Raw genomic sequence first — 27,772 nt, forward strand, 5'->3', positions numbered from 1 at the left:
GAGAGAATAAGGACTTGCTTGAAGTCACATAGTTCCCAGTGGCAGATCCTGGTTTCAGTCCTTTGTTATTCAGGCTTGTGCTGTCAGTGTGAAGCTGAAAGACCCTGGACGCAACCGGTCCAGCTCACTCCCCCTGACCCCAGTTTGTGGATGAGGAAGTCCAGGCACCAAGGTGGGGCATGACTTGCCTGAGCTCTTCTGGTGAGTCAAGGCAGCCCCTAACCCCAGCAGCCCCCTTCCCATTGCTGCCTCTGTTTCCTAGCTGCCTGGACTGGCCCTGCCTCTTCCAGTGGCCTTCCTGACCAGTTCCTCCACGGTCACTTCTGGTTTTATGTCCATTGGCTCCTTCTGCCTGTTGGCTTCTGGGTGTGTGAAATTTTAGGGGTGGAAAGGAACTTATTGACTGCCGTCTGGCCTGAGGCTGCAGTGAGAGGAGCTGGCTAGGGCCACACGATGGTGGCAGTTGGGACGTGGACACGGGACTCCCTGCTCCCAGGCTCTGTGCTGCTTCAGTGGCCTACTGGGGTTGGGAGGCGGCCAGGCTGGGGAAAGAGGGAGGACAGACCAGGTTCAGGACTGCCGTGGCCACTTATAGACTCTGTGACTCTGCAGTGGCCCCTGGTTAACCCTGTGCGGGTCTTGGCCTTGTGTGTCTGCTGAGGGAGGGACCTGGACTCCTGACCAGCTGGGCCTTTGCTGACATAGAGGAAACCTGTCCTTTTCGGCCAATATCTGTTTCGCTCAGTCGTTCCTTCCTGCAGCCAATGCCCAGTATAGTTGCTGTGATGGTTAATGAGCTGGCAGGCACTCTTTCCTTTGGATCTTTGGTGTTCATCACCAAGCAGGCCTGTAGTTGTTATCTGTCAAAATGAAAAGAAACACAGAAACCCCCCTTTCCTCAGAGATGCTCTCCCTGGTTCCCCGGCCATGTACACTGCCTCTCGCAGGTCGGGCACCCCCTTGGACATAGCATGGCAGTTACCACCACGGTTATGGATCCTTCTTCACACCCAACCAGAGTGCACTCTCTAAGCCTAAACTGGATGCTGGCTCTCTCCTGCCCTCAGGACAGCATCTAAGCTCTGGGGTCTGGCCCACAGGGGCCAGCTTCTCTCACACATATCCAGTCAGTGTCCTGGCATTGGATCCTCCAGCCAGGCCCCCTGAAGCATGAGGTTCTTTCATGCCCATGTCCTCTGCTCACACGTGTCCTGTTTTAGGAACTTTCTTCTCTTTCCTGTCTGCTTGGCACATGTCTGTCCATCCTTGCTTGAGTGCTCAGCAATCTTGGTGGTTATGGTGCCGCTCACGAGGGGGATGGTGACATTTCCTTCCCAGTGATGGGGTCACTGCAAGGCCTCTGTCCGGCGTGCTCTGCCCAGTGCCGGCGAGACCCTCACATATTGGATTGAGTGTCTGTTCCAGCCAAGAGGTCAAGCTTGGCCCTGGGGGGATTATTTTGGATCTTGGCCAAGGTCATGGGTGAAAGTGGACAGCAGTTGAAGCTCACTTGTATCTTTCTTCCCCTAAATCTGGAACAGTTCGATTTTGCCATCCTCAGGATATAGCCCAGATTCTTAGAACCCCGGGGTCCAGGGCGAGCTTCAATATATGTGCACAATCTTATGATGCATTCATGCATTTCTCTAGCAGGAGGGTTCACAGTTCCACACATTATAGGAGGGATGTCTCTGGTCTCATTGTTCCCTGCTGACTCTCACAGTGCTCTACCCGCAGGGACCCACTTGTAGCTTTTCAGCCCCAAACATCCTCCCACCTCCAACCTCCTTTAGACAATAACTAACACCTCTCATATTCTGTAGCTCAGTTTAGAAGCCCCCTCCTCCTGGAAGCCTCTCCTGATCTTACAGGCTGGGTCAGGCACCTTCTTGCTCCCAGTGCTCTGTGTGGCCACTGTCAGCACACCAGGGAGGGGCTGGGTCTCGGCCTAGTGCCTAGTGCCCCTTTATGTCCCCAGTGCCCCCAGCAGAGGGCCAGTACAGAGTAGCTGCTCAGTGCAGGGCAGCGGGAAGGAAGGAAGAGAGGAAGCAGCTGATATATGTTGGTGAAGCAGGAAGCCCTGCCTGGGAGACAGTCTTGCTGCTGCTGTCACCTTCCATCTACTCACTCGTCGTTTAGTAAGTGGGCTGGGACATGCTGTGTGTGAGGGGCTAGGAGCCCAGGTGGATCAGACTTGGTCCTGCCCACAAGGAGCTGAAGAACCTGAGGTCGGGACAGTGCAGCTCACAGAAGAATCCGAGAGTGGTCCCAGCCCCCCACACGCAGTCTGTGAGGAAGCGTCTTCAAAAACACACCACAGGGCAGAGCAGGGAGAGGCAGAAAATGTCAGGTGACCAGTGGGTTCACAGAAGGCCCAGCAGGCATTCGCTGAGGGAGTAAGGGGAGGATTGAAGACCGGTGAAATGGAAAAAAAAAAAAAAAGACAGGTAAAGCACAGGTTGGAATCAGAGGTGGGAGTCCTCTGTATGAGCTAGAATCAGAGAAACCTGGGTGTGGATTTCAGCTGTATTCATACATCCTAAATCTTTTTATTTCTTTTTTCTTGCCTTTCCATTCTGGCTAGGGCCTCCAGAATATAATATGTAAAATTTTTATATAGCACATACTATGTAATATAGTAGGACTGGAGGATGGAAGTCAAGGATGGAGGGCACCCTTTCTGCTTCCAGTGTCAATGGGAGATCTTTCAATAACTTATCACTAACTGTGAAATTGACTGTTAGCTTTTTCTAAATACTCTTTATCATAGTAAGGAAGTTCCTTTCTTTTCCAGATTGACTAACAGTTTTCTTTTAAAATCATGAATGGGTGTAGAATTTTATCAAATGCTTTTTCTGCAATGATTGAGATGCTCATTTTGTTTTTAAATCTATTAATGTGATGAATAACATTAAATGATAAACCAACTTTGAATTCCTTGAATATACCCAACCTGGTCATCATGTAGTTTTCCTATTTATGTACTGTTGGATTCAGTTTATTACTATGTTATTTAGAATTTTCCCATCTGTGTTCATGAATGAAATTAACTTGTAGTTTTCCTTCCTCATACTGTCTTTTTTTGAGGCTTGATATCAGGGTTTTCCTAGCTTTATACAGTGAATTGTGGAGTATTCCCTCTTCTAGTTTCTGGAAGAGTGAGTATAAGATTAGAAGTATTTCTTCCTTGAACGTTTGGTAGAAATCACTGGAAAAGGGATCTGGGCGTGGAGTTTTCTTTGTGGGAAGATTTTAGACCATTTATTTAATTACTTTAATGCCTATAGGACTATTCAGGTTTTCTATTCCTTCTTTAAAGTTTTGTTAAATTATATTTTCCTAGGAATTTGTCCATTTTGACTACGTTTCAAAATTATTGGCATAAAGACATTTAAAATATTGTCTAAGTATCTTTATATTGCCTGTAGCATCAAGTGTTGTCTTGTTTTTCATTCCTGGTATTACTTATTTGTTCCTCCTACTTTTTTCTTGTGATCTGTCTTGTCTGTTGTTTGTCAGTCTTATTTTTGTTTTCAAAGAACCAACTTTAGGCTAATTTATTGATCCTCTCTATTGTGTATGTGCACTTCTGTGTATATTTTCTGTATTATTGATTTCTGCCTATATCTTTATTATTTCTCTCGTCCTGCTTTATTTTGCTCTTTTAAAAACAAAAATCTTGAAATGAACATTTAACTCATTAAATATCAACATTTCTTTTCTGATAAATGTGTTTAAAACCATTAAAAACCATTAAAAACCATAAAGTTTTCTTAAGTACTGCTTTAGCAGTATCCCACAGTTTTGATATGTAGATTTCTCATTATCAATTACTTCAAAATATTTTCTAATTTCCATTCTATTTTTTGACCCACAGTTACGGGGCATCTTTTTAATTTGCAAACATATGAGATTTCGAGTTATCTTTTACATTGTGGTCAGAGAATATGTTCTATTCATTTCAGTCCTTTGAAATGTATTCAGACTCGCTTTGTGGGCCAGTTTTGTAAATACGACTGTGGACCCTCCTCTCACTTACTCAAGGACAGCACTGCTCCAATGATTCTCCGCTCTTTCCTGCATCAATTTTTGCCTTCCCCCTGGGTCATTCCCATCAGCATATATGCCTGCTGTTATTTCTAACGTCTTAAAAAAAAACAAAACCCAAACCCTCCCGTGACTCCATATCCACCTCCAGCCTCCTTCTCTTCTCTCTCCTTCCCATATGTCTTAGCCTGGTTTCCCCCGACAGCAGAGAGTTTCATGCTCTGGGGCAGGTAGTTTCCTTGGGAGGTGATCCCAGGGAGCAGGTATGAGAGCTGAGGGAATGAAACAGAGCAGGGAGGGGACGTGGGAAGAGCCAGTGCAAGAGTGCATTCCTGCAAACTGGTACAGCCACTACGGAGAACAGTATGGAGGTTCCTTAAAAAACTAAAAATAGAGCTACCATATGATCCAGCAATCCCAGTCCTGGTCATATATACAGAGAAAATCATAATTCGAAAAGATACATGCACCCCAGTGTTCGTTACAGCACTGTTTACAATAGCCAGGACATGGAAACAACCTAAATGTCCATCAACAGAGGAATGGATAAAGATGTGGCACATATATACAATGGAATATTACTCAGCCATAAAAAGAAACGAAATTGTGTTATTTGTAGTGAGGTGGATGGACCTAGAGTCTGTCATACAGAGTGAAGTAAGTCAGAAAGAGAAAAACAAATACCGTATGCTAACACATATATATGGAATCTAAAAAAAAAAAAAAAAAAAGGTTCTGAAGAGCCTAGGGACAGGACAGGAATAAAGACTCAGACGTAGAGAATGGACTTGAGGACGTGGGGAGGGGGAAGGGTAAACTGGGACGAAGTGAGAGATTGGCATGGACATATATACACTACCAAATGTAAAATAGATAGCTAGTGAGAAGCAGCCACATAGCACAGGGAGATCAGTTCGGTGCTTTGTGACCGCCTAGAGGGGTGGGATAGGGAGGGTGGGAGGGAGACGCAAGAGGGAGGGGATATGGGGATATATGTATACATATAGCTGACTCACTTTGTTATACAGCAGAAACTAACACACCATTGTAAAGCAATTATACTCCAATAAAGATGTTAAAAAAAAAAAAGAAGATGTGGTACATATATACAGTGGAATATTATTCAGCCATGAAAAGAACAAAATAATGCCATTTGCAGCAACATGGATGGACCTAGAGATTGTCATACTGGGTGAAATAAGTCAGACAGAGAAAGACAAATATCGTATGATATGGCTTATATGTAGAACCTAAAAAAAGGGTACAAATGAACTTATCTACAAAACAGAAATAGAGTTACAGATGTAGAAAACAATCTTATGGTTACTGAGGGGTAAGGAGGGGGGAGGGATAAATTGGAAAATTGGGATTGACATATACACACTACTATATATAAAATAGGTAACTAATAAGGACCTACTGTATGGTAGCAGCCCCCAACCTTTTTGGCACCAGGGACTGGTTTCGTGGAAGACAATTTTTCCACGGACGGGGCTGTGGGGTGTGAGGGGTTGGGGGGGATGGTTCGGGGGTAATGCGAGCGATGGGGAGTGGTAGATGAAGCTTCGCTTGCTCGCCTGCCGCTCACCTCCTGCTGTGCACCCGGTTCCTCGCAGGCCGTGGACCGGTACTGGTCAGCGGCCCGGGGGTTGCGGACCGCTGCTGTATAGCACAGGGAACTCTACTCAATACTCTGTAATGGCCTATAGGGGAAAAGAATCTAAAAAAGAGTGGATAGATGTGTATGTATCAATATAACTGAATCACTTTGCCGTACGCCTAAAACTAATACAACATTGTAAATCAACCATACTCCAATTAAAAAAAAAAAAAAAAAAAGAGTGCATTCCTGAGCTGCCTCACCTTCCAAGGGTCTTTAAAATTCCTCTCAGGGACTTCCCTGGTGGCACAGTGTATAAACTCCATGCTCCCAGTGTGGGGGGCCTGGGTTTGATCCCTGGTCGGGGAACTAGATCCCACATGTATGCCTCAGCTGAGGAGCCCGCGCGCCTCAACTGAGACCCTGCACAACCAAATAAATAAATAAATATTTAAAAAATAATAATAAAAAATAAAATTCCTCCCAGAGCACTGTCTAGGGGACAGTATTTATTCATGGGTGTCCATACTCACTGGTCAGGGGCACAGCAGAAGCATTAACCCGCCACCCACTTTAGGATCGTTGTCTGAGGTTGCCTGGCATGCGTGTGTTTTGTAGGAGACGCTGTCAGGCTGCCCCTGCCTGAAGCCGGGAAGCATGCCTGCGCCTGGCTGCTGTGGCAGTGACAGCAGTAAGACGCGTGGCCGAGAGGGGTCTGGGAACCCATTTCAGCAAAATGAAAGAGCTGCCTTGGCTCAGCATCTTACATTGCTCTCCTCCAGTCAAGCCCTCACTCCACCCTCACCTCCAAACAGCTCTTGGCTCTAGCCAAGGTTTCTAGTGCCTTCCATGCGGCCCAATGGACAACGCTCAGACTTGGATGCAGTTGACCGCTCTCTACTCCCTGCAACACCGCCCTCTCACAGCTTCAGGACACGGCTGTTGCTCTTCTACTACTCGGGCCGCAGCTTCTCAGCTCCCTGACTTCTAGCATTGGCGGCCCTGGGCTTAGTCCTTGGACCGCTTGCTTTTCTGTTTATGCTGTCTCCCTTGGTGGGCTCATCTTTTATCACTTCGTTTCAAACACCATCGACTTGCTGCTGATCCAGAGTCATGTCTTGGGCTCTGACCTGGGCTCTGAACTCCATACTTGTCAATCTAGTTGCTCTTCAGGGTCTCCATTGGCATGTCTCAAACATACGTGACCAAAATAGCTCCTGGGAGTCTCCCCAAACCTGGTTCTTCTCCTGTCGTCATCTTGGTAAATGGCAACTCCGTCCTTACATATCTTCAGGATCAAGCCCTGGTGTCATCCTTGACTCTTCTCTTTCACTCCCTATAGGTGATCTGTCAATAAATCCTGGTGCCTCTACACTCACAGTATATCCAGTCCAGCCACTCCTCACCACCCTGGCTGAAGCTACTACCATCATCTCTCACTGATCGATTGCAGTAGCTGCTCAGTTGGGTTCTCTGTCTCTGCCTTTGCTCCCATCAGCACAGTAGTCAGAGTGATCTTGTTAAAGCAGTGGTTCTCAACTGGGGGCATTTTGCCCCCCGAGGAACAATTTGGCAGTGACATTTTTAATTGTCAGCAGGGTGTGTGTGTGTGTGTGTGTGCACGTACATGTACACATGTGAGCTACTGGGGATGCTGCTAAACATCCTGCAATGCACAAGACAGCCTCCCAGAGCAAAAAATTATCCGGCCTCAAATGTCAGCAGTGCTGAGGTTGACAAACCCTGTGTTACAATATTAGTGATGTTGCTCTTCTGTTTAAAAGTCACCAGAACTCTCATCTCATCCAGATGTGGAGGTAAAGCACAAAGGCCTGGGAGGTCCTACATGATGCACACACACACCCCCTTATTCCTCTGGCCTCAGCTCTTCCTTCATACCCTCAGGCCTGCTCCACCTCAGCCACGCTGGCTTCTTGCTGATGCTGGAACACGTTAGGTCTCCTGCTGCCTCAGCGCCTTGGCACTGGCTGTTTCCTTTGCCTGGATGTCCTCCCCCTACAGCCAGACATCCATATGGCTCAGCCCCCCACCCAGGTCTTTATCCAAGTGACACTTCTCAGTGAGGCCTTCCCTGAGCATCCTATGTAGAAGTGCGTCCTCCCCTCAAATACTTTCAATCCCCCTTCCTTTTTATTTTTCTCATTATCACGAACATCCTGTATAATTTACTTATTTTACTTCCCCCATTAGAAGGTGTGCTCCATGAGAGCAGAGATTATTATCTGTTTTATTCACTGCTGGATTCCTAGCACTTAGAATAGTCCCTAGTGCATAACAGGCACTCAACAAAAACGTGGTGAATGAATGATAAATGAATAATGCTTTGTAAAATGTAAGTGATATATGTGATATTTGTGATTATTATTACACTGTGGTGCTACTAAGGGAGATGGTAGAAACCGTGCCATAAGGGTCTTGAAAAAAATAACACAGATGGGGACAATTGGTTAACTATTTGGGGAAAAAAATAAAGTTAAATCCTCACCTACATTATCCTGCAAAATACATTCCAGATGGATTAAGGAGTTAAGTGTGAAAAATGAAACCACACAAAAAATTAGAAGGTATTATAGGGAAATATTTATCTTATGTCTGGTTGGAAAAGAACTAGCTTTACTTAAAGCCCATGGAAGTGATCTCAACTAAAGACTGTTGGATTAGACTACTTGAAAATTTAGAACATTTTTATGTGTAAAAATTTATAAACAATAATGAAAGGCAATAAGCAAAATGAGAAAAGAATGTAAGCCTGATGTATTTAATACCTAAGAAAAGCTCCCCAAAATGATAAGAAAAATGCAGAAAGGATGGGAACAGGCATTTGACAGAAGAAGAAATATGGATAGCCAAAGATATTTTCAAATATTTGCCTCCACTAGTAATAAAATCCAAATAAAAATGAAGTCTGATTTCAGTCTCACAAATTAGCAAAACTAAAGGAAATCCTGTTGCTTATTGTTGCAACGTGCAGTGAAGTTGGCCCCCTCACCAGTCACTGGTGGGAATGTAAATGGGGACAGTCTTTCTGGATGGCAATTTGACAATACGTTTTGTGAGCCTGGAAAATATTCAATCCCTTTGACCCAGGAATTCCTCTTCTTGGAAGTTGTCCCGAGGAAGCGTTCAGAGATGCAGACAGTGATTTATGTTCAAGGGTGCTCATAACAGCATTATTTATAATAGCAAAAAATTGGAAACACCCTACCTAAATGTCTAACAATGAGGAATAGCTAAATAAGTTATGATGAATTCCATGATGGAATACTACGCAGCTGTTCAAAGGGGGCTTTTGAAGAATCCTTAGTGACAAGGGAAAAAATGCTCATGATTTGATAGTTAGTGTTACAAATACTAAACAAGTGTCAATATGTAGTAAAATGTTAAATATGTGTGTGTATGTGTATATGCACAGATACAATCACACACATAGGTGTAGTGGAAAAAAATGAACATTTTAAAACCTAAGCAGTCTGAGGAAGCAACTCAAGTGTCCATCGACCAATGAATGGATTACCAAAATGTGGTATATACATACAATGGAATATAATTCAGCCTTAAATAGGAAGGAAATTCTGTAATATTCTACGAGGTGGATGAACCTTGAGGACATTATACTAAACAAAATAAGCCAGTCACAAAAAGACAAATACTGTATGATTCTACTTATATGAGGTGCTTAGAGTGGTCAAAACCATAGAGCCAGAAAGCAGAATGGTGGTTGCCAGGGGCTGGTGAGGAGGGGAGAATAGGGAGTTCTTGTTTAATGGGTACAGAGTTTCAGTTTTATAAGATGAAAAGAGTTAGGGTGATGGATGGTAGTGATGGCTGCACAACAATGGGAATGTATTTAATACCATGAACTGCACACTTAAAAATGGTTAAGATGGTAAATTTTATGTTCTGTGTATTTTAACACAATTTTTAAAAAAAGAAAGAAATCTAAGCTGTCTGAGAGATAGGGTTATGGAATTTAAAACAATTTTTGAAGATATTTTGTCCCTTAAAACTCATGACACATGAACATGGTGAGTCAGATAGGAGAGGAAAACCCAAGGCTCACATATGGAATGGTCTAGGATGGCTTTCTCAAGGCCTGTATGTGTGTGCAGGAATAATCAGGAAGGCTCTCCAGGCTTTCCAGAAACCACTTGATTTAGTAAATATTAGTCCCTGCCCTCATGGAGCTTGTGTTCAAGTGGTGCAGACAGACGTGAGCAGCCAGAATACTATGTAGGCAATGGTATGTGCTAAGAAGGGAGATGAAGCAGATGAGGGGTTAGTGAGTGGTGGGGCCTGGGGGCGGTCAGGGAAGGCCTCTCGTAGGAAGGGAAGTCTGAATGACAGGAAGCAGGCATCCTTGACCCGGGGCAGAGGAGACAGCTAGTGCAAAGGCCCAGAAGGAGGAGCAACCTCCCCGAGTGGGACGAGGCCAGCGTGTCTGCAGTGGGGCTGGGACAGTGGAACAAGGAGCCCAGTGATGCCTCCCCTTCTCCTCTGTATCTTTGGGTCATGGCCTGTTCTCCGAGACCATCTCATGCCTTGTTCATTTCTAGGACACCGTTCTGAGCCAGGTGCTGGGCCAGGGAGTCAGGCTGGCGGGAGAACTGGGGAGAGGCCCTGAGGAGCCAACCGTCCAGTGATGGGGATAGCGGGGGCCCAGCGGGGGCTAACTCATGGGGCTGTGAAGCACGGAGGAGATCCGGGAGGGCTTCAGGGAGGAAATGTTTGAGCTGGACCTTGAAAGATAAGTAGGAATGAATTCCCCAGGTGGAAGTGGGTGAAAGGCATTTCGGGAGAGGGAACGGCATGAAGCATGGGGTGGGGTGGGCTTGCACATTCAGGGCTTATCAGGGGAACGGTAAATAGCTGTTAGGCCTGGACTATATGACTATATGGGGTGTGTGTGTGTGTGTGTGTGTGTGTGTGTGTGTGTGTGTGTGTGTGTAGTCTTGGAAGATCAGACCAGAGGGGTGGTTTGGAGCCAGGCTGTGAAGGGCCTTGAGTGTGCCAGGCCAAAGAGGGAGACTTTCTTTTAAAGTTTGGTGATGGCCAAACACTAGGCTAGCAGCAGGATCAGCTCAGCAGGACCCTCTGGAGCACTCATAAAAGGCAGTTTCCCTGGCCGTATCCCACGAGATTCTCATTTGCTATATCTAGGGCAGGGCCCAGATATATTTTTCATAAGTCCCCCAGGTGATTCCGATGCGCCACAGAGTGTGGGGCTCACCGCTCTGGACGAAGAGTCATTGACTTGTAAAAGAGAGATCCGGGACCCTGTTCTCTGCCCTGGGAGCCTTCCCTGATGGCCGTCCCTTCTGACCTCTCAGGGTGTTGCTTGTCCCCCTAGGTCGATAGGGTTAAATTAGTTTATAAGGTGCCTGGTACTCAGATGTAAGTTCCATGTGGGCACTATGTCTGGTTCACGATTCTATCCCTGGTGCTGGTACAGAGCGGGCACCAAAAATGTGTGAGGTGCTTCATGAATATTAGCGTCTTGCCTTGGCCATCCCCCTGCCCTTGGTAGATGTGATGCTCGTATTCAAGGTGCTGGGGCATCAGGGAATGATAAAAACAGCATTGAGCATCTCCTGGGTGGCCATGGAAGGATACAGGAATGGATACGGTCATATTTATTTGAGGGAAGCCTTCTAGGGATATATAACACAAATATAAAAATGCTGTAATTCAGGGCACTCTCTTGAGGGCAGAGACCCAGGCTGGGTCCTGACATGATCGTGAGCTCAGGACGTGACCACTGAAGGCACCCCAGGCAGAGGGCACAGCAAGACTGAAGGACCAGCAGTGGAAAAGGGCACCAATCCTTGGGGCACTGGCCCCTTGGGGTGCAGAAGCTCATACACTTGCTGTCTGTCTGTCTGTCTCTCAGGTGCTCTCTGCTGTCACGTTGGGCCATCTGTTTTCCTGCATTCTTTTGGGTGGAAGGAGTAGAGCTTTGGCATCAGGGAGGCCAGGCTGTGTGGCCTGGAACAAGTTATCTTGGAGTATCTTAGAGTCTTCATCCATAAAATGGGAACAATATTGTCTTCTTCACATGGTTGGCTTAAACAAAACAAGTCACGCCAAGCCCAGTGCCTGGCACACAGCAGGTACATAATTAATGTCGGTTCTTATGTCCCTCCTCCCTTCCTGTCCCACCTCTTCTCTGGTTGATAATCAGCCATAGGAAGTCCCGGTGGATTTCCCAGCCAGGCGTGTTGGCCCGGCATTCTGCTATCTCTTCGAGATAATAAATATACGAATAAAACCGAAATCCATTATTAGCTTCTTCTAGACTGTCTGCATGATTTATGGCTTCAAAGTGTCTCTAGTTAATCTGTCGAAAGGGATTTTAAATTTCATCCGTCTTCCCTGCTGGCAGCCTCCTCTACCTTGAATTCAGCTGTTTGACATGTCTAGTACCGGGGTCCCATTTTAAAAACATTTACAGTGGGCCGGCAGGAAAAAAAATCAGAGATGGAGCAGCAAGCAGGAGGCTCAATTTGGCACATCTGCTTTTAATTCTATGCATCTCCAAAAGTGCAAGTAACTTGAAAGTTCTCCCAGGGAAGAAGTCCGCTGTGCCCACGAGGGCTACCTTAGGTGACTTTAAAGGAGAGAGGGATAATTACTGAAAATGAATTGTCACTGAAATGGAACCCTCCCGATTGGCCAGGCTGACCATCTGCCGCTCACATGTGCAGGCAGCTCTCCACACCCCCTCCAGGACTGCGGAGCACTCAGCTCTGTGGTTTTCTTAACCTCTGCCTCCTGGCCACTCAGATAATGAGTTGTCCGACTCACGCCAACTGAGGTAGGGGCTGCACAAGGCCCATGTGTGGCTGTGACTATTGGCCTTGGAGTTAGGGCACAGGCAGAACTGCCCAGAATTCAGTTCAACAGACCGTGCGGTAAGGCCCTGTGACTCTCAGGCCCTGGAGTGTGTGTGTGTGTGTGTGTGTGTGTGCGCGTGTGCGCATGTACGTGAGTGCCCGCTGCACTCTACAGTTGACAAAGCCCTTTTACATTTATCACAGGTGGGGAAGCTGAATTGCATTCATTTATTTATTCAGAGAAAATGTGTTCATTCAACCCCTGAGGCGTACTGGTCCCTATATTAGGTGCTGGACACAGAGATGAATCAGCCACAGCCCGGCCTTTGGGCACCAGTGGGAAAGATTTGGGAGGGGTTGGTGAGGTCTGCACCTCTGAGAGATCTGAGCAGAGGTGTCCAGGAAGGTTGCACTGAGGCGGCGTCACTTCAGCTGGGCCTTGTGGGATTCATGCATGTGACAGTTGAATTGTTGAATTCCTATTATTCTGAGGCAGTGCTCTCAGATCCAGGTGGTGATCAAAATAGACCAAGTTCATGAGAGCAGAAAATAAATAGGTGAGTAAAGAAACAAGATGCTTTTAAATAATGATGAGTGCTATAAAGATGGTCAAACTGGATGGTGTGAGGGTGAGGTTCCCAGAGCATCAGGGAAGCCCTCCCAGATGAGGTGGCTTTTGCTCCAAGATATGAATGGGGACAAGGAGCTGCACAGACATGAGAGAAGAGAGGCCAGAGAGACTAGAAAAGCAAAGCCCCTGAGGTATGTTTGGGGACAGGGCATGTGTCTTAGCCGTTCAGGCTGCTGTAACAAAAATACAATAAACATTTAATTCTCAGTTCTGGAGGCTAGGAATTCTGAGGTCAAGGTACTGCCAGATTGAGTGACTGGCGAGGACCCGATTCCTGGTTTGTGGGTGGCCATCTTCTCTCTGTGCTCTCATACAGGGGAAAGTAGAGGGAAGTATGCTCTCTTCTGACTCTTAGAAGGGCACTAATCCCATTCATGAGGGCTCCACCCTTGTGACCTCATCTAATCCTAATCACTTTCCAAAGGCCCCACCTCTAACACCATCACACAGCAGGTATGGTTTCAACACGTGAATTTTGGGGGACACAAACATTCAGTCCGTCACAGTGGGTGTGGCAGGAGCAGAGCAGTGAGGGGCTGATAGGCAGAGAAGTTAGCCCGGCTAGCTTGGGGATCCTCTGGGCACAGGCTGGTGACCATCAGGCCTGGGGAATGAGGGCCACTGAAGAGGGTTTGGAGCAGAAATGGGGGTCCCTGGGGTGAGGTGGCAGTGTGTAGAGCCTGTGGCCACCTAGCTGTGGAGGACAGACTTGGCAGGAGCTCCAGAGAGGGGTGTGGGGAGCTGTCTCCTGGGGAAGCTATGGGTTGTGTCTGCTGTTTGTTTGACTTACTTCTAGATGGATTAACAACTAGCTGCAGTACTGGGAACTTCAGTATTTGGCCAGGGTCTGGTCACACCAAAGGGAGATGTGGGCTTGGCGTGGAAGAGGCTGGACCTTGGCACCATGCCTCCTTTGCACTCTGGGCCTGGTGTTTCCACCAGGAGGCAAAGGGACAGAGCATCTGTTGTCATGAGCGGCTAGAGAGGGGAGTCCGTAAGACCGAGCCGGTGCCCTCCCTACAGCTCCATGGTCACTCAGCCTGGGCATGTGGGGGCTGGCCTGGACCTCCGTGAGGGAAGGTGGCTCCCCCTCTGATGGGAGAGGCAAGTCACGGGCAGACAGGTGTGAGCACTCAAGGGCAGCACTGTGAACACCTGTGCCCCTGTGCTGGTTACAGGGCCTGGCCTGCAGCCTGTACTTGGGTATTGTTTCTGCACAGATGGATGGATCAATCTGAATGGGGGTTTGGGAATCAGTTAGGCCAAGGTTTGAATCAGTTTCTTCTCTGAGCCTCTCATTTCTTCATCTGTAAAATGGAGAAAACATGAAAATTAAATAAGATTTTGCTTATATAGTATTGGGCCCAGCACCTGGCACCTAATAGGAGTTCACTCTATAGTGGCTGTATATCCCAGAGAAAGAGCCAGGGCTGGGAATGCAGGGTGCCCTCTAGGCTGGGGAGACAAGAATGTCAACAGCAGGTGCCCAGTAAATGTTTGTTGAATGAATACTTGAGTCAATGAAGAATGAATGGATAATACAGTTTGCATGTTGGGACTTGGTCCAGAACTGGACCAAGTGATAGAATCTGTGACTCCATCATGATAGAGGATAAAGTCCAAGGTTACCGAGGTGGCCCACCGGGCCCCACCTGCTCCAGCCCCTGCTCATCTTAATTCCTGGGCTTCGTAATCCCAGCTCTGAAATACTCAAAGCTCCCGATACCTCCTGCTCTTGCATGTCTGGTCCTTGCATTTTTGATGCTGTTCATGCCCTGTCTTCCTGGCAAGTAATCTTTCAGTATTTAGCTCGAGTCATCTCCTCTAGGAGGTTTTTCTGACTTTTTCCTGCTCGGAGGAAAAGGAGGTCCATACAAATGAAGCCAGGTGTGTCATCCAGACCCGGAGCTGCAGGAAACTGGACTTGCATTTTGTTTTCTCTTCAGAACTGGCCAGCAGGAAGACAGTCCTTCATTATAGCAGCAATCATTAGCCCTTCAGTGGTGTCCAGTTACCCACATTCCAATCAGCCAGTGTTGCTATTGTCCCCTGGTTTTACTTTAATTTCCCTGATGATTAGAGATGCAAAGCATCTTTGGATCTTCCTATGTGCATATCTTCTTTTGAGAAATCTATTCAAGTCCTTTGTCCATTTTTCAATTGGGTTATTTATCCTTTTATTATTGAGTTGTGAGAGTTCTTTATATATTCAGGATACAAGTCTTGTTAGGTATATGTGTAGGGAATATTTTCTCCCATTATCTGCCTTGCCTTTTCGTTTTCTAAATGGTGTTTCTTAAAGAACAAAGATTTTAAATTTTGAATCAGTCTAGTTTATCGACTTTTTCTTTGGTTTCCTGCTTTTTTTAAGAAACTTTTGCCTGTCTTGAGGTATACTCTATTCTAGAAGTTTTATGGTTTTAGCTTTAAATTCAGGTTGATGATGCATTGTGAATTAATTTTTGGATACAGTGTGAGATAAGGGTCAAGGTTCATCTTTTCCATATAGGTATCCAGTTATTCTAGCAACATGTGTTGAAGAGACTTCTTTCCCTTATTGGTTTGTCTTGGCACTTTAGGGAAAAATCAGTTGACCATATTAATGTGGGTTTATTTATGGACTTTCTGTTTTTTCCACTGATCTATGTGTATTCGTCTATTCTTATGCCAGTACCACGCTGTCTTGATGACTGTAGCTTTATAGAATGTCTTGAATCAGATAGTGTGAGCCCCCAACTTTGTACTTCATTTTCAATATTGTTTTGGCTATTCTAGGTCCTTAATATTTTCATATATATTTTAGAATTAACTAATCAAGCTTTACCAAAAAACCAGCTAGAACTTTGATTGGGATGACATTAAATGTATAGATTGACTTGGATAGAATTGACATCTTAACAATATTGAATCTTCCATCCATGAACATAGTATCTCTCCTTGTTTATTTAGGTGTTGATTACTTTCTCTCAGCAGTGTTAATAGTTTTCAGTGTAAAGGTCTTACAAAACTTTAACTTTGTTCCTGACAATTTTATGTTTTCTTGATGTTATTATATGTGAGATTGCTTTTTTTTTTATTAATTTTTATTTATTTATTTATCTTTGGCTATGTTGGGTCTTCGTTCCTGTGAGAGGGCCTTCTCCAGTTGCAGCAAGTGGGGGCCTCTCTTCATTGCGGTGCACGGGCCTCTCACTATCGCAGCCTCTCTTGTTGTGGAGCACAGGCTCCAGATGCACAGGCTCAGTAGTTGTGGCTCACGGGCCCAGTTGCTCCGCGGCATGTGGGATCCTCCCAGACCAGGGCTCGAACCCGTGTCCCCTGCATTGGCAGGCAGATTCTCAACCACTGCGCCACCAGGGAAGCCCGAGATTGCTTTTTAAATTCCATTTCCCCATTAATTCCTCTAGTATGTAGAATTATAATTGTTTTTACATGTTGACCTTGTATCCTGTGACACTGCTAAATTAATTTATTCTTTCCATGTTTTTCTTTTTGGAGATTTCTTAGGAATTTCCATGTAAGTAATCATGTCATCTGAGAGTAAAGAGTTATGCTTCTTTTCCTATTTTCATGCCATCTTCTTTCCTTCCCTAATTGTACTAGCTGTGGGACCTCTAATATGTTGAATAGAAGTGGTGAGTATGGACATCCTTATTTTGTTCCCAATCTTAGGAGAAAGCATTCAGTGTTTCACTGTTAAGCTTGATGTTAGCTGTAGTTTATCATTGATGTACTTTATTATATTGAGGACATTCTTTTCTATTCCTAGTGTGCTGAGAATTTTTATCGTGAATTTTTTTTCTGCATCAGTTGAGCTGATCTTAAGTCTCTTCTCCTTCATTCTTTTGATTTAGTGAATTATGCTGATTAATCTAGAACCTTACATTCTGAGGATAAACCTCACTTGGTCATGATGAATCATCCTTTTCATATATTCCTGGATTTGATTCATTAGTTTTTTTGAAAGAGTTGGTATCAAATTTGATACTTTAACCATAAATGCGACCATAAATGCGAAATTGTGAAGAGTACAAGAAGTTGGTTGTAAACCATAAAAAGTACTAAAAGATACTTAAAGTAATAAATAAACTAAGAAGTAGCCTAAGCAGCCCTATCACCATTGTGTGTTAATTGCTAGAAACAGACAAACTAAAGTTAACAAGTTTTTTGAGAAATTAGCAAAAGAATCCCCCCTTCCAAAAAAAGTAAGAATAGGCAAAACAGAAAATGACATTAAATAATGATGAAAGAAATGTGTATTAGTTTCCTGAGGCTGCCATAACAAATTACCACAAACTTGGTGCTTAAAAAACAACGGAAGTTTATTCTCACAGCTGTGGAAGATTCTGGCATCAAGGTGCTGGCTCTGGAGGCTTGCGGGGAGCATGCATTCTTTGCCTGTTCCAGCTTCTGGTGGCTGTTGGCATTCCATGACTTGTGGCTGTGTTGCTCCCGTCTCTGCCCCTGTGGTCATGTCGTCTCCTGTGTCTCTCCTCATATGGATCCTTCTCATTGGATTTAGGACCCACCAGGATAATCTCTTCAGCTCAAAATCTTTAACTTCATTACATCTGCAAAGACCCTTTTTCCAAATAAGATCACATTCCCAGGTTCCAGAAATTTGAAATGGACATGTCTTTTCAGGAACCACCATTCAACCTACTGCACAATATAACTTCAAGATTTCCTGTATGAAACATTAACATTTGATAACTGATAATGAAATACACTGAATAGTAAATACTAAATAAGAGGACTAAACCAACCCATGATTCTTGATTTTGACCAGCTTAATATTCTTTAAAATGCTGCTCTGAACACAAAATCAAAACTTATTAACTAAAACTAAAACCATCTCCTCCAACACAAATGGTTGTCATCTTTATAAATGGCTAAAATAAATAAGTTTTGGGTAACTGTTGAGGTAATTTGGGAATGTAGCCACTTGGCGAAGTAATTTGTGGCTAATTGGCTTTTGATGAATTGGTCATTTGACACATTGATTTTCGGCCAGCTGGCACTTGAGAATTGATGTTCGTCAAGTTGGACAGCCTCCCGCACGGGCCTGGGGCTTGATGTCTGGGGCCAGGCTGTGAGGCCCACATGGGCGCCTGGCAGGCTGAGCGCTTGGTCAGGGATCCAGAGATCATCTTGGACCGGGAGGGGAGAATCCAGAAGACCTGGCCACTCCCCAGCCTTGGCCACCCGCTTCATCCTGAGAGCCTGCTCCGGGCAAGGCTCTGTGAGATTTGGGGCATACAAATCCTAACAGAATGAGAGTGACCTTTTATTACTGCATTATAAAACGCCTGTAAGCATTGTCTCATTTGCCCCTCACCACTGCTGGTGCAACAGGTATGATCATTTGTATCTTACAGATAAGGGAGGTTCAGAGAGGTTGGGTTACCTGGCCAAGAACACATCAGTGGGTGAACGGCAGAGTTCGGATTCCAGACCAGGTAAGTTGTCTGTCTCTGAAGCCCGTGCTGTTAATCACTGGGCCAAAATGGATCGGATGTAGTTCTTGTCCTCAAGCAACTGCTGGTGCAGTCAGCTCCTTCATCAAGCATTTCTGAGGGCCTCCTTGCAGCCGACAGTGGAGCCCTTTCCTGTTTCTCCAGATGAGGAGGCTGAGGCCTGGACAAGGTGTGAGTGTTGTCAAAACAAAAGTCACCCGGTATCTGTGTCAGAGCGAAGATTGGAACCAGGCGGGGCCTCGTTCCTCCCCACCCGGCTGCCACCACCTCCAGCCTGGCTCCTGGATTTCTGTCTTTGTGTTCTTGTCTCCGAAAGTGGGACAGACCCCAGCGGCCTCCTGCCTTCCATCCCCCAGCCCTCCTTGTTTATGTCCATGTTAATGGGCCTTTGCAGGCTGGCCCAGCTGCCGAGCGCGAGCCAGCGAGCCACCTGGAGCTGCGTCTGCCACAGAATGTTTACGGTGCATGGAGCCAAACCGAAACAACATCCATCTTGTTGACTGGTCCCAAACACTGCACTCATTCACGGCCTGTCCGCTGACGGGGTCCCCGTGCTTGGCAGTGAGCTGCCGCGGCTCACCAGGCAAAACCTGGCAGTGCGATGGTGAGAAGAAAGCAGGAGGACTTTGGGGAAATCACGCCCTGAGCCCCAGGAGGCCCTCTGGCCCATTTTCTATTCACCCCATCCTTTAACCAGATTCATCCGTCAAGATGGTACACTGTGATGTCAGGGTCGGTCTGAAGAAAAGATGCTGGGCACTGAGCTGGCATCAGGAATGCAGGTCAGTGCTAGCCACAGGCCTCGGTGAGGACAGATGAGATCATCTGTGTACACGCGAAGTGCCATGTTGTGGAGGCCAGCAGCCCAGCACCCTGGAGACGGCCGGGGCTTTACCCCAGACAGACCTGGCTTGAATCCGGGCATGGCTCTCATCACCTCCCAGACTCAGTTTCCTTATCTCTCGATGATCCCTGCCTGGCAGAGCTTATGGGAGAAGCTTTAAGATACCCTCATAAACCAAGTTGTCCCGTGAATGTCCCATCTCTGCCAGAACACTAGGGAGAGTGTTACCCTCTCCAGCTGCCTTTAAGAGGTAGCAGTGAGGTGCCATGGAGTGAATGCCTGATGGAGACTCTGGAGAATTGGGTCTGATCCTGACTTGGCCACTGGCTGTATAAATGTGGACAAGCCCCTTGCTCTCTGTGGGTCTCAGTATCCCTTTTCTGTAAAATAGGAGGCTGAGATTAGATTATCTTTCAGGGCAATTTTAGCCCTGACATCTTACAATAGAGTAACTGAGGGCTGCTTCTCAGGGAGTGTGCACTTCCTTCCCCCTAGGAATGGCCTCTCTGGGCCTCTGGGCAACCCTGTGGGTGGGGTGTGGGATGATCACTGCAGCCCTGGCTGAGGACTGTAGTCTGGAATCACCAGCCCTGCGATCGAATCCCAGGTCCGTTTCTTTCTAAGTGTGTTACTCAGGAGAAGTCATTTTGCCTTCCTGGGCCTCAGTTTCCTCATCTGTAAAATGGGCTAATAGATCTATCTAGCAAGACTGTGGAGAGGCTTGGATGAAACATTTAGCTCTGCCCTCCAAGGTATGGACACATCACTTACATCGTATGGCAAGAGCTGTGGGGGAGTGATTCCCAGAGTGCCTGGGAGCAGCCAACCATGTGGGGAGAGGGTGGCAGAATCAGGGAAGGCTTCATGGAGGCAGTGGCCATGCTAGAGGAAGGATAAGAGGAGGCAGGTATGCTCCTTCATCCTTGTAGAGGGAAGAGGAGTGTGGACTTCAGTTCTGGCACTGATCCATCCCAGAGTCTTTTTCTGTTTAAGGGTTCATGTCACTCACGAGACTATGGGCTCCTGAGGGAAGCACCAGTGTCTGGCTCACCTGTGTCCCAGTGCCCAGGCCTGGCACACATAGGTGCTCAGAGTCGGGGGGTGGATGGGTGCTGACTTCAGCCCATTCCAGAGAAAGCCGTGGGAAGTGGCAGGCCTGTCAGGTAGTAAGGGGTCCCGAATGCTAGGGCTGGCGGGAGGGAGAAGTCAGGGTCTTGTTCAAGACCGGCCCCCACTCTGGGTCATGAGGCCTCTTGACAGGGCATTCATGATGGCTCTTTGGGGTGAGAAGAGAACAGGAACATTTAGAGACACCTCCAGTCCACTCCCCTTGTTTTACAGCAAAGGAAACTGAGACCCAGGAGCTGGGGGCTGCCCAAGACATGTAGTGAGTCTTCTGGGAAGTCCAGAACACTGGGCTCAGCTTCCCTGCCCAGGGGGCCTTTCCCCGGACTCTTAACCTGAAGTGTGAAAAAGGGGCTTGGGACTGAACTCGGGGGCTACTGCACCAAACACACGAGCACTGATTCATTTATTTTGGATTGAGAACCCAGCTCCCTCCTCGTGGAGTGAAGTGTGACCTCGTGGACCTTTCTCCTCTGTGACATATGTCGATGGTATGTGCCTGAATAGGCTGCCCCATCAGCTGTATCTTCCTAGACACCCTCCCCTGCAGCCTCAGAAGTCGGGGCAGTGTGGTCCTGTGTGGGCCGGGCATTCCAGAGTAGAGCCCAGGCTGGGCCAGGACTGGACCTGCAGTCTCCCCGCTCCTCACCGAGGCCTGCTCCTGTTTGGAATGAAAACACTTCTAGGTGCTGCTTCAAGTTCCCTCAATCATGTTTTGGGAAATGTTCCTTATGTTTCCATCCCCCACCTTTCCAGGGAAATCAGTGAGTTTCAGCCAGTAAAGCTGTAATGGCTGGAGTGGAGTCTGCAGCCTGACCGGCACCCCCTCCCCTTCCCTGCCCCCACCAGGGGCCTGTGTCTTTGAGAAAAGGCTTCTGTCTGTCTTGTGTTTCTAGGTCTCTCTTTCCTGGTAGCAGAGGTTCGAGTGTCATTCAAGGCCTTGCTCAGCTCTCCCCTGATGTATTGTTCTCTGCATTTGTCCTTCGGACTGTCATTTAATGCACTTACACATGGGCCACACACGCAGTGCAAAGGGAGCTGTGACGGGGGCCACATGGGGCTGGCGTAGCGCAGAGGGAGTAGTGAAGGCTGCTCCACAGGGAGATGGCAAGGGCAAGGGCAGTACTTACAGGGCAGGTCTGGGGGGCTGTGAGCAGCCGGGTGCAGCTCTAGGCTGGCGGTGTTGGGAACCTGCAGGAAAGGGACTGGACGGTGGGAACAAATAGAAGGTACAGGGTTTTGTTTGCCTGGCTTAGGCATTCAGAGGGTATCTTGTGGGTAGTGGGAGCCATGGAGGGTTAGGAACAGGGGGAAAACCGGACAGATTTTTGTGCTTTGGAAAGATCACCCTGGCTGCAGTGGAGTGACTATGTCACATCTAGGTGAAAGATGGTGGTGCTTTGAACTGAGGCAAAGATAGTGAGGACGGGGAGGAAGGGATGGATTGAGAGCTGTCAAGTGTGGGGCACGGGGGCTGAGGGTGAGGAGAGAGCTGGGTCAGGGGGCACAGCAGGAGAAGGGGAAGGTGTAGGGTGGGGGAAAAGGGAGTGGGGAGGTGAGCTTGGTCCCAAAGTCTCAAGCCTCAGACTCTGCTCCCAGGCCTGGGAGACTCACCTGCCTGAGGCCTTCTGTCTGGCCTGCCTCTCCCAGGGCTTCCAGAGTCGGCCTGGCACACCCACACCTCCTGTCCCTGGCACGGGGCCTGGGCTGCCCACTCGCCTTCTCTGGAGAGCCCGCATGGGAACCGTGTGCCTGCCTTCCTGGGGGTCCTTATGGGCCCAGGGCTCTCTGTGTGTCACTGAATCCACAAACAGGTCCTGGGAGTCAAAGACGTCATACCAGGCCTATCCTCGGAGTGTCTCAGAGCTGCAGAGTCAGACACACCTGGCTGAATCCCAACCTCCCCATGCTCACCTCACTATGTGACTTTGGAGGACACCTCCCTTTCCCCATCTGGAAAACGAGGAGTTGGCCTGGTCAGTGGTTCTCAGCACTTCCTTTTTCTAACAGGACCCTCTTGTACTGCCTCCTTTACGCTCTTGAAATGAAACTGGTAGATAATGGAACCCGTCGGCACCATAGTTCTTAAAAATTCCATATAATATTTCAACTGTATTATAGAGAAGAAATGAAAGGGAAGAAACCCTTAAGTCATGTGTGCTTCCCCATATAAGCGCCCAGAGAAGTCGCCAGTTGCTCACACCTGTGCCCGGCATCCCTGACCAAACCTGCCAGCTACAGACGCATAGACGTCACAAACGGAGGGACTGAGGGTGACCTCATTTTCTGAAATGGTGAACAACTGGTCAAGTTCCAAACAAAACACAGTACCATCTTTCCTCCATGTACATCGTACATAGTTCCATTCCTGGAAAATTCAATGTATATTAAAACCATGAAAAAAATACTTTGTGTTTATGTGTAAAATGGGGCTATGTTCTAGACTTAGATGACCAGGTTGCTTGCTTACAGATATTTTGAATATCTGGCAACATATTCAAAAGTTAGTGTAGGGCTGACCCACCCTGGGCAGTAAGTTGGCCATCCCTGGCTCTTCCCCACTAAAAGACAGTGACTCCCAGTCATTGTGACGCCAGATATCCCCCCAGGGATATTCAGTATGCCCCCTGGGGTGGAACCTCCACTCTGGGGAATCCCTGTTGCAATGATGGCTGAGGGAGGGTGCCTTGTGCCCTGTGGGTAAGGGTGCAGACTGGAGCACTGGCTGTGGGTCTTCGAGGAGGGCAGAGGAGGAGAGCAGAAAGCCCTGTGGGATGTGGCTGATCAGGGAGGGCTTCCTGGAGGAGGGGCCCTGGGAGCTGAGTGATTTCAGCTCTGGGGCCCAGGAGAGGGGATTTTTCATAAGCCAAATCAACATCTATGACTTCCTCAGTAAGCTTTGCCAGCCTTTCTGGCCACACTGTGGAACAAATGATCTTTTCCAAGAGTCGAGAAACTCTGAGCCTCTCTGAGGTACAAGGAACCATTCTCACTGCCTGCTCCGTGCTGCATCTCTGGATGTAACCTTTTCTGAAGGTTGGGACATCTTCCTTGGGATGGTGGTATTTTTTCAGTCATAACAACTGATCCTTCCCCAAGGACGCGAGATGGAGGGAGGGGATTTTAAGGTGCTGACATCTTGCGTGCCCAGACCTGCCTGCAGCTACCTGGAGCTGGGCATTTCTTCTCATTGCCTGTATGTCTTCCTTCTTGCTTTATAGATATTTTTAGCAGTTTGAGGGGATGTTTCATCGGTTAGGGGGTAAAAAACTGACATGGGCATAGGAGTTAACTAATTAGCTTGATTTAAAGGGAGGGAGTTAAAAAAAAGGCCAAACATGAAATGTTAAATATATGCCTGACATAAATATTTATGGTCCTGTATTTACTGAAAAAACACAGATGGAATATGTTTGTCTTTGAGAAGTTTTATAGATTTTAACAGCCATTTCCTCTGGATTTCTTGTCATCCCATTACTCTCTTGTTTTCGTCTTGGACAAAAACAAAGGGGTTTTGGTGACCATAACTATTGCTCCCTGATGATTTAGGCCAGGCAGGGACTAATGTGGGGTTCAGGGCACCCTAGGAAGTGGCAGGCTTTCCGATCTGAGAAGCATGGGTTTTTACACCCTTGGAATCAGAGAATTTCCTTATGTCTGATCCATAACGTCATAGACTCTTAGAACCATAGTAATTTAAATGCTTAGCTTTATAAAATTACATCATCTCAGAATGAGAGAGTCATGGAATTTTAGAATCCCAGATGCATGGAAACCTCTAATCTTAAATTTTGGAACCATGATGGCTCACTATGATGAAATGTAGAATCTGAGAATTTTAAGGGCTATCAGAGCTTATTTACTAGACCCCGCTTCCCTTACCCCTGGGAAATACATAAATATGCTGAATATGTGCAGTGCTTTCTTCTGGCAGCCCTGGGGCCCCTGCTTTGTGTTGCTCCCTCCTCACTCACTCACTCACTCAAACTGGAATCTGGTGTGTGTGTGTGTGTGTGTGTGTGTGTGTGTGTGTGTATCTTCCAGGGCACTCTAGCAGTCATTTACACCTAGTGTAGGTGCAGCCTTTCCAGGGAAGGATCTGAGAGGAGGGGGAGGAGGGGAGGAGGAGGAGGAGGAGGTGGGAGGCTGTGAGACGGCAGTAGGAACAGAGAGAGGACAGAGGCTCTGGCAGAGCAGCCTGAGGAGGGGAAGCCCTGGGTCCTGAAGACTCATTGGGCTGTGCATCTCTCCTGTCCGCCGTCTTATCTCATGTGAAGACACCTGTCTCCTTAGGGCTGTCCTCTTCTGTAAGCCTTCAAGAAGAAGGGTACCCAGGGGTCCTCTGGTCCAGTGTGGGGAGTACCACACTCCCCCTGCCTGGAATTGCTGGTGGTGGGCTGGGAAGGACGGGGCCTGTTCACAGATCCATGTGCTGGACGATGGTCCATGCCGAGTTAGGGGCAGCAGTCTATCCCAGCTCTATCTTTGGTCTATTCTCAAGGATGGATATTGGCACAGTTTTTTAAATTATTGAAACAATATGAAATATTTTGAAATATGTAATACAGAGGTTTTTAAATCTTTCAAAATTTATGTACAGCAAAAATCACTAAAACAGTGTGTGTATGAACAGTTCTGTGAGTTTTGATAAATGCAGTCATGTTATCACCATTACAATCAGGAATCAGAATAATGCACTCAATCCAAAAAGGAATGGAGGTTTTAGGAAGCACTCTGATAATAAAGCCACCACTCTCCCCGCAGCTACTGTTTTTCTTCTAAAGTCTTTTTTCAACACAAACTCAGACATCTTTCCACACCATAAGTCAAGTCTGGTTTCTCACCCTTCCATGGCTTTCTGCTATGTCGGTACAAAACCCGGAGCTTCGGGAATTCCCTGGCGGTCCAATGGTTAGGACTCTGTGCTTCCATGCAGGGGACACAGGTTTGATCCCTGGTTGGGGAACTAAGATCCCTCATGGCACGCGTGGCATGGCCAAAACAAACAAACAAAAAAACAACAATAACAAAAAGCATAGTGAAAAAAAAAACCTGAAGCCTCAACAGGACTCTCAAGACCCTGCTGGTCAGACCCAGGTGGGTCTCTTCACCTGCCTCTCTCATCCTTGCTCACTAGGCTCCAGCCACACCTGGCCTTCTTGTGTTCCTACCCTGGCTAACACTTCTACCTCGGGGTCTTTGTACCTGCTGCTCGCTCTGTGTGAAAGCTCTTTCCCCAGGTGTCCACATGGCTCCCTTCTTCCCTTCACTAGGGCCTTTGTGTAGATGTCTGCCCCTCGGGGAGACCTGCCCCGACTGTCCCCATCTCCCTGCACTTTCTAGCTTCTTACCTTTAGTTTAATTCACATTTATCCCTACTTGATATTATAGTATATATTTATGTGTTTACTTTTGAAATTGTCTTCTCTCTGATCAGAATGTCAACACCGTGAGAATAGAGATTTTCCTTTCTTGTTCATCATTGCATTCCTGTGCCTGGTGCCTGGTCCTTGCACAAAGTAGGTATTCAATAGACGTACATTAAATGAATGAATGAGTGATTAATGTTTTTTTAAATTTATTTTATTATATTTTATTTTTGGCTGTGTTGGGTCTTTGTTGCTGTGTGTAGGCTTTCTCTAGTTGTGGCGAGCAGGGGCTACTCTTTGTTGTGGTGCGTGGGCTTCTCATTGTAGTGGCTTCTCTTGTTGCGGAGCACGGGCTCTAGGTGCGCGGGCTTCAGTAGTTGCAGCGCACAGGCTCTAGGGCGCACAGGCTTCAGTAGTTGTGGCACGTGGGCTCAGTAGTTGTGGCGCACGGACTTAGTTGCTCCGTGGCATGTGAGATCTTCCCAGACCAGGGATTGAACCCATGTCTGCATTGGCAGGCAGATTCTTAACCACTGCGCCACCAGGGAAGTCCGTGATTAATATTTGATGTATTGATTTTCCTTTTTTTTTCTATTCAAGTTAGTTTCATGCATGTGGAATTTTGAATCTTCTTTTTATTTAATTCTTATAAATATTTTCCCTTGTAATTAAAACCTTTAGTAAATCCAATAAAACCCATGATAAGATACCTTGTGATAAGATGCCTTCATATAAAACATGGCAGTAGCTCCTGTCCCCTGTCCAGCCTCTTCACAAAAGAGTTCTTCTTTTCTCTGGAGGTTGCAGGGGATTATGGGTTAGGAAGTCACTGCCTCGTAACCATTTGAGGTTTTCTTAGTTCCTTGTGTAGTGTGTACTTTGTGATAAAGTGGGCTGTTTCTGACATATCTAATAAATGAAAACATCTTTTTCCCATATATTAACTGGAAAAACCACCAAAAATACCATTTTAAGCTCTGCATTTTAAAGTAATTGAAGATTTTGGACCACAGTTAATTGCATTATGATGGAATTCTACTATATTTAATGGCTACATAAAATTTCTGCTGAGTAACTTTATGTAATCATTTTTCTATTATTCGATATACAGGCTATATCCTATTCTTTTCTATTATAAATCACCCTGAACTGTTAAATTAACAGATTTTTTAAAAAATGAGAATACCTAGAGTGGTGAGAGTGCAAGGAAACAGGGGCTTTCCTGCACTGCTGATGGTATAAATTGATATATTCCTTTTGGAGAGCAGTTTGAATAGCAGGTAGCAAAATTCTTTAAAATTTTGCATGTCCTTTGACTCAGCCATCTCACATCTAGGAATTTATTCTAAGGCTATAAATATGGGTGGACATGAAGACAGGTCTGTAAGGACATTCATTACATGATAGTTTCTAGTTTTAATCTTTTTAAACAATATAAATCCTAACTATGGAGGATGGATTAAATAAAGTATGTACAAGCATATTATGGAATACTATGCAGTCATTAAAATTATATGTTGGAAGGGGCTTTTTGCATCTGTTTATAGCAGATAAGCTTATATCAGACTAACCTTCCCTCTGAATAAAATATAAAACCCAGCTGTTTGAAAGCATCATGAACTACCAAGACAACGAGGACTTGAGGCACCAACACCCTGAAGAGAAGGGAAATACACTGACATGTATCTGACACTCTGCGCAACTTCTTCCTTTCAGGCATTTGCCAGATTGCAAGTTGTATAGGACCGAGTTGTATAGGACCAAGAATTGGAGAAATGAACAGAGCTTTCTGCGGCCTTACTATGCTAGAGATACAAAAACTGGAGTT

At 46.4% G+C, this 27,772-nt stretch overlaps 1 protein-coding gene across 1 annotated transcript in view; it reads left to right on the forward strand.

Moving 5' to 3' along the window:
• The first annotated feature begins 18,522 nt into the window (after nt 1-18,522).
• Nucleotides 18,523-27,772, forward strand: part of GLIS1 (GLIS family zinc finger 1) — a 110,047-nt gene continuing 100,797 nt past the window's right edge. Inside the window, exon 1 of the mRNA XM_061186571.1 lies at nt 18,523-18,588. The gene's annotated coding sequence lies outside the window, so the exon portion shown is untranslated. The remainder of the gene's footprint in view (nt 18,589-27,772) is intronic.

This window comes from Eubalaena glacialis, chromosome 3, assembly GCF_028564815.1.
Source record: "Eubalaena glacialis isolate mEubGla1 chromosome 3, mEubGla1.1.hap2.+ XY, whole genome shotgun sequence".
NCBI lineage: Eukaryota > Metazoa > Chordata > Mammalia > Artiodactyla > Balaenidae > Eubalaena > Eubalaena glacialis.